The sequence below is a fragment of the Lycorma delicatula genome, chromosome 1, assembly GCF_047948215.1.
Source record: "Lycorma delicatula isolate Av1 chromosome 1, ASM4794821v1, whole genome shotgun sequence".
Classification (NCBI taxonomy): domain Eukaryota; kingdom Metazoa; phylum Arthropoda; class Insecta; order Hemiptera; family Fulgoridae; genus Lycorma; species Lycorma delicatula.
In genome coordinates, this window is record NC_134455.1 from 5,822,667 (window position 1) to 5,837,312 (window position 14,646).

Here is a 14,646-nt window from a genome sequence, read left to right on the forward strand (position 1 = left end):
TATTAACCTTGGAATGTTTTAGAAAAATGGTTATTACCTTTGTCCAGGCGTTCTATATTCGCTTTTTTCAAAAATTCTCAATAAATTTTTCACATTTATTTCTGATATATTATGATACATTCCACTAGTTTTTAATTATTAGTATAAAATTTAGCTTTTTTTTTAAATTTACAAATAAACAAATAATGAGCCGAAACAGATTAACAAAACGAAATGGTTTTCCAACGATAAAAATTATAAATTACATACACTAGAAATTATCGGAAATCAGGAAATTAAGAATATCAAAATTTAAATAAGTCGGAGAAGTAATAACGCCAAACGCTCTAGAAAAGGAAGCGCTAAAAGAGCGAACGCAGAAAATAGCGTTAGCGTTCTATTTAAACGAAATTTATATAATAAAAAATTGCTTTCGTATAATGCTCGTTATTCTTCCGGAGACATTATATGACGTTGAATGTTTACAATTTTTTTCGGATAAAGACGTTTTTAACATATAAAAATGAATTTTAACAAATAAATATTGTCCCAGTTACCAGGAACGGAATTTATAAACTAAAAAGTAAACCAGAAATTTATAAAAATATAGAAAAAATAAAAGACACCATCCGGAGTAAAAGATTACAATTTTATGGGCATTTACACAAGATGAGGTAACACAGATTAACAAATCAAATATTTAACTTTTATAACAATAGAACTATTAAAATTAGCCGGTTTAAAGAAGTAGAAAATGATCTTAAACTTTAAATATCTCCAAAGAAATCTGTTTAAATGAAGACCAATTTGGAAAATTAATCAAAGAATCTAAGTTTCCAAAGAAGGATAAGAGGAGTAGAAACAGAAAATAGACCGAGGAAGTAAAATAACAAAGTGGAAAAATTAAAAAATATTGGGAAAAAAAGAAGTTCCGGACGAACAAAAAAAAATATATAAATATAATTTTTTTTAGTTAAAAAAAATTCGGTTGCTGTAACGAATCTTGATCGTTTAACTGAGACGTTATTTAATTTAATCTACATTGTTCTAAATTTTATTATTTCTTATTCGGTAGGTTAAAATAAATAAAACTAAAACCATTGTTAACCCTATTTCAATATTGAAGCAATTATTTTTATGAAATTTAATTTTGTGGTAGTTAAACTACTGATCGAAAATTCAAAATTTGGTTTTCTCGATGTTTTTGGATTATGTATTTTTTCGTGAGTAGAGGTAAGTAGAAATGAGTAGTGGATGTAATATAGTGTTTCTCGATATTATTATTAATACATCAGTTGTCCTATATTTTTATGGCTTCGATGCATATAAAGCACGTGAGATACGATTGGCCAAAAATAATTTTTTTTTCTCTAAGATTAAGTGTGCATTTAGTCTAACATTGAGCTGAATGAAAGTATCGCTTACAAGGCTGATTATCATCTGCATTTCTGTAGGTATTGCATGGTGTTGTGCTATAGTGCTATAGTATAATCCACTCGATGAAGAAAGCCACAGAAAACAGTTCACTTCTCACTTTCAATAGTATCCTGACATACTGGCATATATTTTTTATAGGGTGAATGTGCCATTTTTGGAAGCGCAGATTAAAAAGCGAAGGTGGCATTGGAGGAGATATACTGTTAGGAAGGATGTAGATACAATGAAAAGGAGGGTTTAGGATGGAGCACAGCGAATAAGGAAGAGAATGAGACTTAGAATCACGTAAAAAAGAATGCGGAAACGAGTGATCGATGAGGAGAAGAAAAAAAATATGATTAAAAAAGCCTTAATTAAACTGCCTTAATTAAAACAGAATTCGGTGGCTCTGCATCGTTGTTGCTTTGTGTTCCTGATAAGTCGAGTCAGTCATGCAGTTTTTGGTAATTACTTGCCTTTCATATCCATATTTTTAATAAAGCCCATTCGCTAAATTCTTATTCCTTACATCGGAGCTATGTCTTAAAAAACACCTAAGTTAAGGTATTTAAAGAACTAACATGAAGAAGAAACGCGCTCAAAAGCGAACATCAGTCAAGCATAGTTGGTATTAAATGTGGACACAGCCGATTACTGATCAGGCAGATGCATAGCCTTAAATTGGTAAGCAGTAACTTTGTTGAAGACGATACATCATCAAGCTGTGATTGCGACTACTTCCACTTACCAGCTGTATATTCTTTGGAATTGATGTAGTTCGTGAAATACCTTTTCCGCTTCATGTTAATTATTTAAAAGTGTTTATATAATTAATAAAAGCGCTAATGTTTAATATTAGATATCGTTTTCATACATCTTTCTTTTTTCATTAGCTGTTACATAGATGGAATGAATTAAAATATTTAGATTAAAAATTAATGGTATCATTCTTCTTCAGAATTTGACTTTATAAGTGTCTTTTACTCTAGAACTAAATATATAAAATATATAAATAATTTATTTTTTTGTCTTCGGTCATTTGACTGGTTTGATGCAGTTCTCCAAGATTCCCTATCTAGTGCTAGTCGTTTCATTTCAGTATACCCTCTACATCCTACATCCCTAACAATTTGTTTTACATATTCCAAACGTGGCCTGCCTACACAATTTTTCCCTTCTACCTGTCCTCCCAATATTAAAACGACTATTCCAGGATGCCTTAGTATGTGGCCTATAAGTCTCTTCTTTTAACTATATTTTTCCAAATGCTTCTTTCTTCATCTATTTGCCGCAATACCTCTTCATTTATCACTTTATCCACCCGTCTGATTTTTAACATTCTCCTATAGCACCGCATTTCAAAAGCTTCTAATCTTTTCTTCTCAGATACTCCGATCGTCCAAGTTTCACTTCCATATAAAGCGACACTCCAAACATACACTTTCAGAAATATTTACCTGACATTTAAATTAATTTTTGATGTAAACAAATTATATTTCTTACTGAAGGCTCGTTTAGCTTGTGCTATTCGGCATTTTATATCGCTCCTGCTTCGTCCATCTTTAGTAATTCTACCTCCCAAATAACAAAATTCTTCTACTTCCATAATCTTTTCTCCTCCTATTTTCACATTCAGTGGTTCATCTTCATTATTTCTACTACATTCCATTACTTTCGTTTTGTTCTTGTTTATTTTCATGCGGTAGTTCTTACGTAGGACATCATCCATGATGTTTCTTTCATTGTTTCTTCTAAATCCTTTTTACTCTCGGCTAGAATTACTATATCATCGGCAAATCGTAGAATCTTTATCTTTTCACCTTGTACTGTTACTCGGAATCTAAATTGTTCTTTAACATCATTAACTGCTAGTTCCATGTAAAGATTAAAAAGTAACGGAGATAGGGAACATCCTTGTTGGACTCCCTTTCTTATTACGGCTTCTTTCTTATGTTCTTCGATTGTTACTGTTGCTGTTTGGTTCCTGTACATGTTAGCAATTGTTCTTCTATCTCTGTATTTGAACCCTAATTTTTTTTTAAATGCTGAACATTTTATTTCAGTCTACGTTATCGAATGCCTTTTCTAGGTCTATAAACGCCAAATATGTTGGTTTGTTTTTCTTTAATCTTCCTTCTACTATTAATCTGAGGCGTAAAATTGCTTCCCTTGTCCCTATACTTTTCCTGAAACCAAATTGGTCTACTCCTAACACTTCCTCCACTCTCCTCTCAATTCTTCTGTATAGAATTCTAGTTAAGATTTTTGATGCGTGACTAGTTAAACTAATTGTTCTGTATTCTTCACATTTATCTGACCCTGCTTTCTTTGGTATCATTACTATAACACTTTTTTTGAAGTCTGACGGAAATTCCCTTTTTTCATAAATATTACACACCACTTTGTATAATCTATCAATCGCTTCCTCACCTGCACTGCGCAGTAATTCTACAGGTATTCCCTCTATTCCAGGAGCCTTTCTGCCATTTAAATCTTTTAATGCTCTCTTAAATTCAGATCTCAGTATTGTTTCTCCCATTTCAAACTCCTCAACTTCCTCAACACCATTTTCTAATTCATTTCCTCCGAATAACTCTTCAATATATTCCACCCATCTATCGACTTTACCTTTCGTATTATATATTGGTGTACCATCTTTGTTTAACACATTATTAGATTTTAATTTATGTACCCCAAAATTTTCCTTAACTTTCCTGTATGCTCCGTCTATTTTACCAATGTTCATTTCTCTTTCCACTTCTGAACACTTTTCTTTAATCCACTCATCTTTCGCCAGTTTGCACTTCCTGTTTATAGCATTTCTTAATTGCCGATAGTTCCTTTTACTTTCTTCATCACTAGCATTCTTATATTTTCTACGTTCATCCATCAGATGCAATATATCGTCTGAAACCCAAGGTTTTCTACCAGTTCTCTTTATTCCGCCTAAGTTTGCTTCTGCTGATTTAAGAATTTCCTTTTTAACATTCTCCCATTCTTCTTCTACATTTACTACCCTATCTTCTTTACTCAGACCTCTTGCGATGTCCTCCTCTTCTTTACCTCCTCTTCCTCAAGCTTCTCTAAATTCCACCGATTCATCTGACACCTTTTCTTCAGGTTTTTAAACCCCAATCTACATTTCATTATCACCAAATTATGGTCGCTATCAATGTCTGCTCCAGGGTAAGTTTTACAGTCAACGAGTTGATTTTTAAATCTTTGCTTAACCATGATATAATCTATCTGATACGTTGCAGTATTGCCTGGCTTTTTCCAAGTGTATATTCTTCTATTATGATATTTAAATTGGGTATTGGCAATTACTAAATATATAAAAAATAAACAAAATAAATTTATTTGAAAAATTTGTATATTGTGAAATTACAAGAAGATGAATAATTCAAATAACAAAGGTTATTTTTTTCTGTAAATTAAAAAATAGAGTAATATGTGTTTTCCAATATCCAGGATATTTTTCAACAATTTTAAAGAACGATATAATATTTGTTAAATTTATGGGTGCATACGCTAACATGTAACTTTAATTCAGAATGTAGTACTTAATATTCGAAACAATGTATTTAAACATCGAAACAATGTGTTTTAGTAGATAAATAAAAACAGTTTAAAGTTTTAATATTGTCCACAATTTAATAAATAAGATTGTTTATAATCCATACCTTCAGATTCATTTGGAAAAAAAAAGAGCAGTGGATCCCATACTTTATTTAAATTTATTTTTCTTTTATTTATTTTTAAAGCACTGAATTGAATAAAGTGAATAAAGTACTTTCTTTTACTTAATTTCATTTAATTTAACAGCAAAGAAATCCCTGAGTTAAACTCCTGGCATTTTCCCATCACAGTATATTCGTAACAGAAAAGGAAAACTCATTAATCTTCTAAACTTCATTCTTACTTCACCTGCACAGCTTAATAAAGAAAAAAAACTTGAACATGGAATGAATTTTTAACTCTAGAATCTTCTCTTTTTTTTCTTATTTCATTTTGATATATAATTAAACGATATATAATAACACTACGTTTAGAAATAAATTAAATAAACCTCTTACACACATATATATATATATATATATATATATATATATATATATATATATATATACACGCACTTTATGTTTTTACTTAAGAATCTGGTTATTATAAAATTAAAAAACCTTTTCTTTAAAGAATTAAAAAATAATAAGAATCAATTAAGAAACTACAGTTATCCTTAATAAAATAAATTATCTTTAAAATATGTTACCGTTTTTTAAATTAAATTTAATTATCGTGCTTAAACTTACTGTTTCACACAATCGTAAATATTTTTGAAATTGGAGTTTTGAATTTTTATTTCTATATATTCTTCGTGTTGTATTTATAATATAACTCAAATATACGTCGCCAGCGGGTATATCTCGCATAAACAATTATTATACAATTTTAAAAAAAATGTAAAAACAGAATTACTTTTAATTAAAAAGAAACTCTTGCACAAAAATCCGTTTTTTCGTTAATATAATTTGGTTTTAATGTTCTTTTAATTTGTTTTAATATTGGTAACAATAAACATCGCAGATAAAGAAATGTTCCAACTTGCAGCACCGTAACGAACCAAGCTTCTAACTTGTGCCGCTCAATTTTTTTCGAAATTAAATTAAGCATAACGCAGGAACATCTCAATAATTTTTTATAAAATGTTCACATGCACAACTTCAGATAAACTACTGCAGTATACATAAATTTCAGCGATATTTATCAAGTAGTTTTGGAGATTTTTGAGTCACAAAATTTTATACATAGTCCTATATACATACATATAAGGAAACCCCAATTTAGCTGAATGGTATTTTCGTAGTCCTCAAACCTCAAAAGGTAATGAAAATTCATTTTCACATTTGCTGATGATATAGTAATTCTAGCCGAGAGTAAAAAGATGAAGTCCTACGCAAGAACTATCGCATGAAAATAAACAAGAACAAAACAAAAGTAATGAAATGTAGTAGAAATAACAAAGATGGGCCGCTGAATGTGAAAATAGGAGGAGAAAAGATTATGGAGGTAGAAGAATTTTGTTATTTGGGAAGTAGAATTACTAAAGATGGACGAAGCAGGAGCGATATAAAATGCCGAATAGCACAAGCTAAACGAGCCTTCAGTAAGAAATATAATTTGTTTACATCAAAAATTAATTTAAATGTCAGTAAAAGAATTTTGAAAGTTTTTTTTTGGAGTGTCGCTTTATATGGAAGTGAAACTTGGACGATCGGAGTATCTGAGAAGAAAAGATTAGAAGCTTTTGAAATGCGGTGCTATAGGAGAATGTTAAAAATCGGATGGGTGGATAAAGTGACAAATGAAGAGGTATTGCGGCAAATAGATGAAAAAAGAAGCATTTGGAAAAATATAGTTAAAAGAAGAGACAGACTTATAGGCCACATACTAAGGCATCCTGGAATAGTCGCTTTAATATTGGAAGGACAGCTAGAAGGGAAAAATTGTGTAGGCAGGCCACGTTTGGAGTATGTAAAACAAATTGTTGGTGATGTAGGATGTAGAGGGTATACTGAACTGAAACGACTAGCACTAGATAGGGAATCTTGGAGACAAAATGACTGAAGACAAAAAAAAAAAGTAAAATTAAATAACTTGTGCATTTACTTGAAAACTATAATATAAATTCTGTACTATACTTTCAGATACTCGTATTATACAGTATACAAGTAAAGGAATTCACAAAAATCACTAATAAAACTACACAAATGCCTGTTTTTTTTAATATACCGTAATAACTGTCCTACCTTGCTATGTTATTAAAAAAGCACTTGGTGTGCTTGTAATAATACTAATTCTAACAAAAAAATTATTTAAATTTATAAAAATTGTCACTAACCAAATACAGATTAACTTTTTTTTTAACTAGTTTCAATTTTTCTAGTTTCAACTTAATTTTTAAATTCGCGTATTCCTGCACATTTCCTTATATTTTACCGTTGATGTTTACGTCTTTTAAAAAATATATAGGCATAAATAATAAACTGAAATGGGTAATGTTATAGTTTAATTTCCTGTGAAGCGTTATCACATAAAACGGTTCAGCAAGAGTCGTGTATACTCCGACCTTTTCATCTTTATTCTCAACTCGCTCTATTAAATTTTTCAAATTTTATTCGGCTAGCTCTTCTTGGGAATTCGTTACAAGATTTTTTTCGCATATGTATATATATATTGTATCACAAAGTTCTCCCAGGACTTTAATAATCTAGTCTATACGAGAAAGAATGGAGTAAGTTCAGATAAACATACATTCTAAAATGCTTTGATCGCGAGTTACGGCTAGTGAGAGATTTCGCTCGGATTTTAGTTACCCCGGTAAAACGAGGTCGTTCTGAAATTTTTAGGACGTTAACCAAGAAACAAAATTAGTGATTTCTTATGGTTATTGATCTGAAAATCAAAAAAAAATATGTTCCAGAACCATTTCTCCACTAGTTATTGAGAAATCTGGGGTAAAATTCCCTGTTTTTTTGTGTTTGACACAATAACTGTAAATCGTTAATAAACACATAAAAGTGTTAAACAAAATTTACATAAAATTTAATTATGAAGAAAATATTGTAAGATAAATTGAGTAAAGTAAAAAGAGTAGGAAAAATTCGAATTTTATTTTGAAACAGTACACTAGACCGAAGTGGTGGGAGAAGTGGTGGTTCGTGGTGGGAAAGGCACGTGGCTGGTGTCTGACGTTTCCTTTGTTCATAGAATTTACATTTTAGTCGTTGAGATGGAGCCGTGGACGCGAGACCAACGCCTGTACGCGTATGACAGTTTTGTGTGAAATGACGAATCCGTAACTGCTGTTCAGTGAGATTTCCGCCGTCAGTTTAATATCCATCGTAATGCAAGTGTCCCTTCTCGTAAAACAATATTGCGATGGTTAAACAACTTCGAACAAGCGGTTCAATATTGAAGAAAATACCACCGGGTCCCCGACGAACTGCTAGCACTCCGGACAACATCGAACGAGTAAGGGAAGCCGTTGTCAGAAGCGCACGTCGCTCTATTAAGAGGCATTCAGCAGCGCTTCAAATGAGCACAAGTACGGTAAGACGAATTCTGCATACAGACCTGCATTTCCATCCTTACAAGATAGCCGTCGTGCAGCAGTTAAACGAGCAAGATTTCACGCAGCGATTACAATTTTGTCGACAAACGCTTACCGTTTTTGAAGAAAATGAAAATTTGTTATCGTTAATGAGTGACGAAGCCCATTTTCATTTGAATGGCTTCGTCAACAAGCGGAATTGCCGGTATTGGGCAGAAAGAAGCCCACATCAGCTTCACGAGAGACCACTTCATAACCCAAAGGTTACTGTCTGATGTGCAATAGGAAAGGTCGGTGTTATTGGACCATATTTTTTTGAAGAAAATGACACTTCCATAACTGTAACAGCTGATCGTTATATTGCGATGTTGAATACGTTTTTCATCCCTGAGTTACGAAACCGGGGAATCGATTTTCAAAATGTGTTATTCCAGCAGCATGGAGCTACAGCGCACACAGCGAGGGCAACGATGGCTGTTCTCCGTAACTTATTTCCGGGACGGATCGTTTCCCGACTCGGCGACATTCCTTGGCCCCCTCAGTCCCCCGACTTGAGTCGTTGTGTTTTTTTTCTGTGGGTTTCTGAAATCACGTGTGTACGGCAATAAACCGCGTACATTGCAGGACCTAAAGATCGCAATTCGTCATCGCGTCACCCAGATTGATGTAGACATGCTGCAAAGAATTGAAGCCAGTTACCATGAAAGGCTACAACAATGTATTGCCCAAAATGGACATCACTTGCCGGACATAAATTTTCGTTCATGAGTAAGTAACAAATGCTTTGATTTAAAAAGTATTTCAGTACCAATAAAACTTTTTTAAAGTAAATATTCAATTTTTTATGATTATTTTAAAAACATCCGGTTCCCGTGAATGATCCTGTATATACCAGTTTATAATAAATGTTCAAAAATGAGTCCGCCATTTTCAAAATATTTTTTGGCATGCTTCTGTACTGCTTTTGTTACTCGTTTTACTTCTTACGGGTGACTTAAGTTGCTCAGCCTGATCCATAATGTGGACTAATAATTCCTCACGAGAATAAATTTTTTTGTATACAATATTTTTCATTCATCCCTAGACACAAAAATCTAAAGATGTTATATCTTGGTGGCCAGGAATGTAGACCTCCACCACCAGTCTATTTCCCAGTGAAATGATGATTTAATTGATTGGAAACGGCACAAGATAGGTGGGGAGGCGCGCCTTTGTGCTGGAAGAATTCTTCACGTCTCGGCGCTACAGAAATACTTTCAAGCAGCTGCAGCAATTCTTCTTGAAGAACGGTGCAAGTAGACCTCAACTTTTAAATGGTTAAGTTATACGAACGGTCCAAACAACTGATTATGAAGAAGGCCGCACCGTACACTGACGCAAATCGGTTTTGAAAATTGCCTTCCACCGTTTCATGAGGATTTACTTCCGCCTATGTATGCTCATTGCCTAAGTTGACGACGCTATCTCGAGTGAAATTTGCACCGTCGAAAAACAAAACATACCTGTAGAGTTGTCAATTTGTATTCCATCTGTTACAGAACTCCAAGCGAAGCGGACCGTCTCCTGGACGGTCCGCTGTTTTAAAGGTATTTTCAAGCTGTTAATAAGGTAACATGTATCTATTTATCTGGCTGCAATATAGGGCAATATCTATTTGAACTGGCTGTAAATGTTTAATTTTGAGCTGGCTGTTTATGATAAGGATAAAACTTGTTTTGTTTGTATCCTCCAAACTATCGAATGCGAAATTTAGATCCGCTTAGAAGACGTCATGTACTGACACCTAGACTGCGCTGAACTGGATCGATAGTAATTTCATCAATAACAGAGTCGTATTGGACAGATCATTCGTAGCTGATAGGAATACATGCTAGTAAACCTATTTCCCGAACACTGCGAATAGACACGTTAATTATTTTGGGATCTGGAATCCTGGGATTCGGAAAACGTATTTCATATTTTTCTGCAGTAGTTGTATCATTTCATTACACATGTCCAAAATGAATACCGTAGTGTATTCCTCTGTTGTAAATAAGTTCGACATTACTTCAATGGAAAACTGACCAAGTTAAAAAAAATTTACAGAAAACCATTCCTGTTGACACAATTCACAGTACCCGATATACTTATTGTACCTTAAAAAATGATTTAAACACTAACACAGACAGTGTTGCTCATTGTTGATCACCTGTTTTTTTTTTTTTTTTTTTTTATTAATACCAACTTTGAAATCATTATTTTTTCTAATAATTTATTGTTTTTCTATCATTAATAAAGAATTATTATATGACTATTTTTAATTTAACTATTTTTATTTTACCATACTTGTATAATTTTCAGTTTTTTTCTTAAATTTAACCGCAAATTTGAACAATAAATTTTGTTTTTATTAACTTTTCACATCATCAAAAAAGAATGTGGTTTTAGTTAACGTTAAATACCGAACGTACTTTTCTGAAAAATGTAGTAATGTCCTGTTTTTATATACGATTCTAATTATTCTATCTTTTCTCTCTTTTATTCAACTTATTTTTCACTATTTTATTCAGAATTAAATTTTCTACATTTAAAAAAAAGTATTATGTGTTTATTACTCATTTAACTAAGTTATTGTATTTCAAACATAAAAAAACAGGGGTTTTTTACCCCAAATTATTGGTTTTTACCCCAGATTTCTCAAAAACTACTCCAGATACGGTGCTGGGATCTAATTCGATTTTCAGGTCAAATACCATAAGAAATTACTATTTTTGTCCCTTAATTAACGTCCTAAAAATATCATCAGTACGATCTCATTTCATCGGGTTAGCTGAAATCCGAATGAAATCTTCACTATCCGTAACTCGCTAACGAAGCATTTTAGGACATACGATTATATAATCTTTTTCGATTATTTTCAGGAGTAAAATAGGTTATGAAAGTCCCGGGAGAACATTTTGATTCACTCTGTATAGAGAAATTGAATTTACCTCGTTGAATGCAACATTCAACATCGAGAATAATAAAACCGCAAATACGGGAATAGGTAATAAGACGATTTCACTGTAGTTGATTGGTTAACCGATACATAATTGGTATTGAAATGAATAAAAATAGTTTTATTGGTAGTGCATCTTCTCAAGTATTCACGTTTTACTACAGTTTCAAAAGATTTCGAAACTATAAGTTTATTAAGGAAAAGATAGATCCTATTGTATGTAACGGTTTAATCGCGTATTTTTGTTCAATTCGTTGTGGTAAATCAATTTTTAAATTAAACAACTAATAAACTTAAAAAAAAAGAAATTAAAACCGTTATGAAAAATATTCAATTTGAAACTAAACTACTTCAACTTTTTACTTTACTTTTAACTTTTAGAAACCACCAGCACAAAAATTCAGTAAATTAAAATACTACTAACTATAGCCAAAATTTTTATTTAATACCAAATCTAAAAGTCGAAATTTAAAAGATTTGAAAAATATAATTTTTTTTAATTTATTTTCTAGTGCTATTTTAAAGTATTTCAGAAAGTTTATTTTATTGAAGGCTTTGTATACGCCTAAACAAACTCTGCTTGTTTGAAAAAAGGCGGCTAGTAAGAAAGCTGCAACTCAGTAAGTATTCGAAATAATAAATGTAGAGAAACGACATATAAAGACTGCTATTAAACGTGAATTATGGTTATCAGGAATGCAGGAATATTATTGTGTCTTGATAAAATTAGGAAAAGTATGCAAAGAAACATGCAAATAAAATAACACCAAATGTGAGCTATGCATCTCGGGTATGCGAATATATGGATGTATATTTTTTTAAACTTTTCTAACATTTAAAAAATTTTCCCGTGGTCTTCAAATCATTTATTTAGACAAATTATACTTTCTCGTTAAAACAATGTTTTTCTTAAGATATCTAGCAAAATTTGCAATGGAATCATCAGGAAAAATTATTCTGCAAACTAAAGAAAAATATCAAAATATATCCACTTAATGAAGAATAAAGTACGAACATATTTAAAAATAAAAACAAAAAAAATCATCAGGTTAAGAAAAAATTCCCCCTTTTATTGAAGTAGATTAATAAAGAAGTAGAAAAAGTACATAAAATGAAAAATCGATATATATATATATATATACGTATGTATAATTGGTCTTTTCATTAAAGTTTAGATCTCTTTAATTAGAAATTAATTGTTGTTTAATTATCTTAGTAAATTTTAAATAATTTAAATATGCTTTGCAAAGGCCTTCTCTCTTTCAAAAACTGTTAATTATTTTATTTTGTATTTTTAGTGATAATTTTCTTAATTAATTCGTTAAATTTCAAAAGTTGGCAGCGACAAGATTGCGTTAGGTGTTTAGAAATTAAATTTTAAGATAAAGGCTGGAAAATTAAAACGACGGTGAATTAATTAATTAATTACAATATTTTTTTATATATACAAATTATAGATTCAATCATAATTATTAAGTTATCTAAATAAAACAATGTACGGTGTTATAATTTAATTTCTTAATTGATAAATTGTCGCTCAGTTCCTACATCGACCTTCCGGGATAAAAATTTAAGATAATTCAATCTTAGAAATATTTAAAAATTCATTAGCTTCTATTGTTTTAAATTTTAATTCATTCTAATAAATAAGCATTTTTGATTAATATTCTTATGTAATAACTGAATTATTGTATACTAAAATTTCTATTAATTAAATATTGTTCGTGCTAAAAATTATTTCTTGGGATCAAATCGAATTTAATTAGCAGACGGTTAGCTTTTAATAAGTGAATAAAGATTAAATGCACAATTTTAAAATGTTAAAAGTGATAAATTCATTATAATGTCAAATATAGTATTTATCTCTTCGATTGAAAAACAATATTTTTATTTTTTTTTATACTTCAAATCTTATTTACAATCGGTAAACCTTTAGTAAATTGGATCACATCCCAAATCACACAATAAGGTGTCCTCGGCGAAACTTCTCAGAAATTCGTGTCTTGATCACCACTCGCTTTCCTACTTGATTATGAAAAGTTTGCATTATTCAGATTGAAGGAGTTAGACTACCTATCTTGATTTCAATATGAATAGAGTTATTGTCCTAGTCGATGTAACCTTTCCATTAGTTTTCTCTCCATTCCTTCTTCATAAACCGTACATCCTCAGTACTTTGCTGGATGATTACTGGCATAGCGTGCAAACAGCCGGAGTATTCCCGTCTTTAATGCAATCAGCAGTCCTATCTCCTTTACCGCATTTCACACATCGATAAGGCCGCACACAGTTACCTCTCGTATGCTCGTACTGTTGATAGTGAGTATTCACTGTACCAGCCCCGAGACAATCTGGGTGTCTCAATGACAACCCCACAATAGGGGTTGTAATATAATTGATGTATTTTAACCCACACGTTTCCTGTTGTTATCTCTCGGCTCACTATTTACAAAGAAAGTTGAAAATGCCTTTTTTGTAAATTTCTGCTTTGCGTTGACAATTTTACGGATTGCATAAAAGTGATTCTGAAGTTCTTCTCTAATAAAGAACACAGATATGTAGGTTCTTCATGGCGACACGAAAAGCTCTTTCATCCTTCCTGGTGAAGCTGTGGTCGATAAGATGGTGTTCCCTCACCCAGTCCGTTATCTTTTTGTAGGCTGCCACATCCTTTGAAAAAAATGCGTATAAAATATTCTAATACTGTAGTTGGATTTATGAACTACTGTTTCGATCAAATCGTATAGCCTCACAACATTATTGATACCATACGGGGACTGGTGGTAACTAAATTACGTCCTTCCGATCGGTTTCACGTTGGATTCCTCCATCGGGAGGTTTTGAAAACGTTTCGATAGGGATAAATCACAGGTTGATACATGAGACTGAGATGTGTTACGTCCACGCAAACCGGGCACAATCTGCCACGGCACAGGTGTTGCATGCGGGTCTACGTTGTAAGTTTCGGTTTCGATGTCGTCAGGTAAATCAAATAAAATATAGTCCCCGATAAATCTGCGTTGAGTCTGTTTTCTTTGAGCTTTCTAGACGACGTTACAACGGAACTACCGATTGTCGCCCCATTCTCATCGAGGCACAGCTGAAGAAGGCTGACTTATACTTGATGCTCTTACCAGAGATGGTTCAAATTTGTGAAAAACCC